Consider the following 5,365-nt stretch of genomic DNA (forward strand, 5'->3'; position numbering starts at 1 on the left):
CACTGTGTCTTTTCATCTCTACAGGACTATCTGCCCCTCCATCATGTTCGCTTTCTTCATGCCATGGAGTCTGGGGCTTGAGCTGTTTCACTGGGGTCTGGGCAGAGCCTTTCCTGGGCAGCGGGAACATACCCCACGTGTGATGGCTGCCCAAGCAGGCGTGGGAGCAGAGACCTGGGCTCAAATCCTGATGGTCTGTACCCCCAGCTGTAAGGTCTCAGCTTCCGCATCTATAAAATGGGGACAATCACAGGGTGTTTGCCAGGAGTGAAGGAAGGGTGTGAAGTCATCGGCCCAGGGCCCAGCCCACAGCACATGCCCAGAGCTGACTGGCAGCCCCTCTGGACTCCTGGGTCAGCCCCAGACTGGCGTGAGGGAGCCTTTGGCCTGGACTTGGCTATGAAACGTGCCCCTGCAGTTCTTAAGGGGTGCCCCCTCCATTCTCCGTCCTCTCCACCCCTGTGTCCCTGTCATGGTGGACTTGGGACTCGATGGGGTTGCTGTGCTTGCGGCATCTTGGACACTTCCTTAGACGCTCCTGTTCCTGGGCTTCTGTCTTTGGATGAGTCTTCTCAGAAAACAGGAACCCTCGGTCTTTCTCCCGGCCTTGGAGGCCTCGCACAGCACAGGAGAGCCGCCACCCAAGAGCCCTGCCTCTGGAGCCAGGCCGACCTGAGTCCAACCCGAGGCCCGCCGCATAGTAGCCAGGGGACCCTGATAATTGACTTCGTCTCTGAGCCTCAGCTTCCTGATCCAAAAAGTGGGCATAATGATGTTTAGATCATGGATTGTGAGATTCATTTCACAAATAGTGGCTGCGTATTCCTCATTGTAGTGTGGATGATAGCAGTAGATCCAAATATACTAGAATGTTAGGCACTGGTGCGTGTTATGAAGAAAATAACAGCAATTAATTAGAGAGGGTGGTGAGGGGCGTTTACTGGTGCTACAAGGATCAGGAAACACCTTGGAGGACACAAGAGCTGAGACCTGAGCAAGAGCTATGCAGGGAGGGTCGGGGGCAGCCGGGCCGAGGGTGGGGAGGTAATGGGAATGAGATGTGGAGATGGCTCATGGAAGCACAGGTCCCTCGTCCAAGTCCAGCAGCCTGGAAGCCGGAGTGCAGAGCACACAGTCTGGCTGCAGAGCTACGAGGTGTGACAAAAAAATACGGTAAATGTTTGAAATATTACAGTAAAAGACACATTGCCATTAATCCCCTTCAAAATACACCCCCTCGCTTCAAACACATTCCATCGTTCTTGCCACTTTCTGAAGCAGTTCTGGAAGTCCTCTTTCACGAGTGTCTTTAGTTGCACTGTCGTGGCTGCTTCGATGTCCTGAATCATTTTGACTTTGGGGAAGAGCCAGAAGTCGCACAGTACCAGACCTGGTGAATAAGGTGGATGAGGACACACTGTAATGTTTTTTTGTTGTTGTTGTTATTTTGAAAAAAAATTTTATTGGGGAACAGTGTGTTTTTCCAGGACCCATCAGCTCCAAGTCAAGTAGTTGTTTTCAAGCTATCGGGTTGTCGGAAAAGTCATAACGTATTTTTTCTGTTTTTCATTGCAAAAATGCGTCGTGACTTCTCCGACAACCCAATAGTTGTGGAGAGCGCAGCTAAGTGGCCCGTGTGGGGATCGAATCCGAAGCCTTGGTGTTATGAGCACTGCACTCTAACCACCTGAGCTAACCGTCCTCTTTTTTTTCACGTCAGATGGGTAATGTGCCGATATCATGACAAGGTTTGAGGGAGGCATATCACACAAGAACTTGAACACCCAATCATCACACTTATGAACTACAAAAGGATCACACACCATAATGTTTTTATTTGACAGAAATTGCCATACACCAGAAGTCATCACTTCCGGTGACACGGAGCGTTGTCATGATGGAGGATGATTTACAGCACGCTTTAAAACACACCTTCTCTCAACCGTAGCTCACAACCAACTGACTGCACCAAACAAGTTGAAACTTGTCACACACTGTTAAGGTTCAACGCACCGCTTCCTGTGTTGGAGATCCCTGCCTTTCCGCTGGATGGCACTCGGTAGCAGCATTCACCATATTTTATTATCACACCTCATATGCTCCGTCTCCACATGTCACTTCCCCTTTTAGGAGTTTTGTTGTAAAGGGAGCAAAGCCCAGACCCAGGGAGTGGGCAGGGGCTCGAGGCCAGGAAGGCTTTGAAGGCGGTGGATGTTCAGGCCAGTTTGCGTGCTGAGAACATCCAGGAGTGGGGGGGAGGCTGTGATGCATTGGTGGGCGCGAGTCCTTGCAAGGTGCCAGCCTGCCAGTCCATTCTACGGGAGGGAAGGCAGCCCCTCAGCACATATTTGGCACATGGTTCTGGGTTTACTTAAGAGAAATGGGAGTCAAGGCCATGGGCTGCCCATGAGGCAGGGTGAGGGGAGCGGGCATATGGGCTAGGGCTTCAGGGCAGGGTGGGAAGCCTGCTGAGGACCGGGAGATGGGACATGGTGAGGATTTGTGTTTCCGGCCCACGCTGTGCTGTTATCCCCGTAGGATCGGTGGGTCCGAAGGGCAGCTGAGAGTGGGGCTGGTCCCCAGAGCTGGGGGTCGGGGGTGGGGTGGGGGGGTGGCGGTTGGCTTCTCACCATCCTGGGCCAGAGAGGCCCCAGGGAACAAGGCGAACTCCAGCTGGCTCTAAGGGTCCCAGGTCACCCCATGCTCACAGGAGGTGAGGGCAAAGAGACCTCTCCTAAGAGAACGGAAACCCTGCAAGAAGGCATTTAGGTTGGAAGGAGGACAAAGGTGAGGGCTTGACATGCTCAACACACCCAAGTCAGTGAATCCAAGTATTAGCACATGCAACATACAAGGCATTTGGGGGACATGGAGATGGAAAAGGCGAGCATTCTGCTTTCAGGAAACTTCCAGCCTTAGTGGGGGAAACAGAGATGGCCCACCAGCTGTGGAGGAAAGGGGATGATGGACTCCAGGGGGAGCTTGGGGAAGGCTCTATGGAGGAGGTGGCATTTGAACAGGACCTTGACCGATGGGCACAGACAAGGGCATTCTGGTGAGCAGAGGTGGGAAGCGTGGGTCCCAGGAGGCAGAGCTGCAGAGGCAGGTGTGGGCTGGCCTACGGAGGGCTCTGAGTGACTTGTAGGAGACTCCCACAGCACTAGCAGCCCCTCCGCACGCAATACAACTGCCTTTAATTATCAGCACAACGTGTGTGGTTAATGTGTCTTTGTTAGAAGACAAGCCACAGGTGGGCAGGGACCCGCTCGCTGCTGTATCTCAGTGCCAGCAGAGACTGGCACCAGCAGGCACCAGGAAAGGTTGAACCAGGACCAGGAAGATATTGAACTGCTGTAGGGGGTGGGGGGCAGGGCTTGAGATTTAGGAAACTCCGGGCAGCTGCCTGGGTGCTGGATCGGAAACTCAGTGTAGGTGATGGGGCTGGGACCTTGACCCAGGTAAGAGATAGGCCCTGTGCAGGGCAGAGCAGGAACCTGGGCTGGGAAGGGGGAGATCCAGGTAGGATTTGGTACCAAGGAAGAAGGAGGAATTCTCGGCGACCCTGGGGACTCCGGCCTCTGTGCCTGGGAGGACCCCATGGGAAGCAGGCCTGGGGGTTGATGCTGTGCTCAGCCGGGTACTGAGTTTGCGGAGCTCTGTTGGGTAGACATTTGGACCTGGCTGATGGTGGGGCTGGCACGGCTGCTGAGATCCAACCCGAGGCAGCTGGGGGAGACCAGGCTGCAGGGACTTCTGGGACCCCTGGGCCCTCCCAGTGCTCCAGCCTCAGGCTCCTTTCCCCCCTCCCCCTGTTCTCTGGTTCCAGCCACACTGGCCTCCTCTCTGTTCCTCAGACTCCCTGAGCCACTGAACAGTTGGGGTCCTCTTCCCAGAATCTTTTTCCCTCCTGGGAGCCCCTGGTCATTCTTCAGGGCTCAGCTGAGTCCTCGCTTCCTCTGAGAGTAGTTACCTGGCTCCCTAGATGGGCAGGTGTCCTGGATGTGCTCATATGCAGCTCACCTGTCCCAGCTCTGAGCTCTCAGCACACCCTGGCTGTGGGGGCTGCATGTGTCTGTGTGGTATCCGTGACTCCAGGATCTTTAGGGGGCTGTTGTAGGGACAGCCACCTAGTTGGAAGATGGGGATGGTGGGGGCTGTTTGCAGACACAGTTTCTCTTTCCTTGGGTTTCCTTTGTGGGGTGCTGAGGCCTGTTCCCCGACCATTAGCACCGACCATCGCTGCTCCCTGCACGTCTGTCCTAGGAGGGGGCCACACACAGCAGGAGCTCAGGCCATATTTGTGAATGTCTGTGATAGAGTTAGGGACCCTCCTGTGGAGGGATGATGGAGGCGCAGAGGTGGACCGGAGCCCTGCAGGACAGGCTGTAGGTGGCACACAGCCTGGAGGCAGGGAGATGCCGCTGTGTGGCGGAAGGGGTGCTCAGTGCCTCTGCTGTCCTCAGGCCAGCAGGCCCGCACTGGAGGTGGGGAGTGCAAGGGACCTCAGAGCAGTTCTGAGGGCACTGGGCTTGAGGCGGAAGCGCGGTGGGCTGGGGAGAAATGAGGGTGCGCTTAAGGTGGTAGAGAAAAAAGGGGCGGAAGGAAAGAGTAGAGCCCAAGGCCGGCTGTTGGAGCAGCCGTGGGGATCCTGAATGCTGCTGCAGGCTGAGGACCCAGCGTCCTCATGGGGACAGAAGGGGCTGGAGAGGCCCTGTCGGGGGTGGAGCTGAGAGGCTGCACGCTGTGGCTTGTATTGGATCACTCGGTCCAGCAAACATTGCTGGAACCTTCTCTGCTGAGCTCCGTGCCAGGTGCTGGGATGCTGCAGAGAACAAAACAGACAGGGCCCTCCCTCCTTGAGCATATTCTAGCATAACTTATCCTGACAAAAGCATTGGAAATACCCTACATGTCCAACAGTTAGGGATTGTTAGAGGATGGAGCAGTCATAAACAGGTCATCAGATGACGTGCTTACTTACCTGTTTATTCTGGAAAGGTGCTTATGACCTGCTGTTAAGCAGAGAGAACAGCTGCAATGACTGTAGGTAAAGTACAACCTCTTTTTGTAAAAAAGCGAAAAACGTTTTTGATCCATCTGTCTCTGTCCATCTACATGGACCAGGAGCCGGATGGTTGTTTCTCCAGGTAGTAATGTGCTTATCTCTTGATGGTGGGATGTGAGGGTTTTGGGGGGATCCTTGTTGCTTTGCCTGCCCCCAAAAGATGGTTATAAACATGTTAAACATTCCTGAACCACAAAAGAAAGAGAAAGAGGTTGTGGGTAAGTTTTAACGTTACTTTTTGTTTTTCATATTTGATTTTAAAATCTTTCTATGTCCACAGTTTGTAATAAGAAAGAAGAA

This window comes from Hipposideros armiger, unplaced genomic scaffold (assembly GCF_001890085.2).
Source record: "Hipposideros armiger isolate ML-2016 unplaced genomic scaffold, ASM189008v1 scaffold_3, whole genome shotgun sequence".
NCBI lineage: Eukaryota > Metazoa > Chordata > Mammalia > Chiroptera > Hipposideridae > Hipposideros > Hipposideros armiger.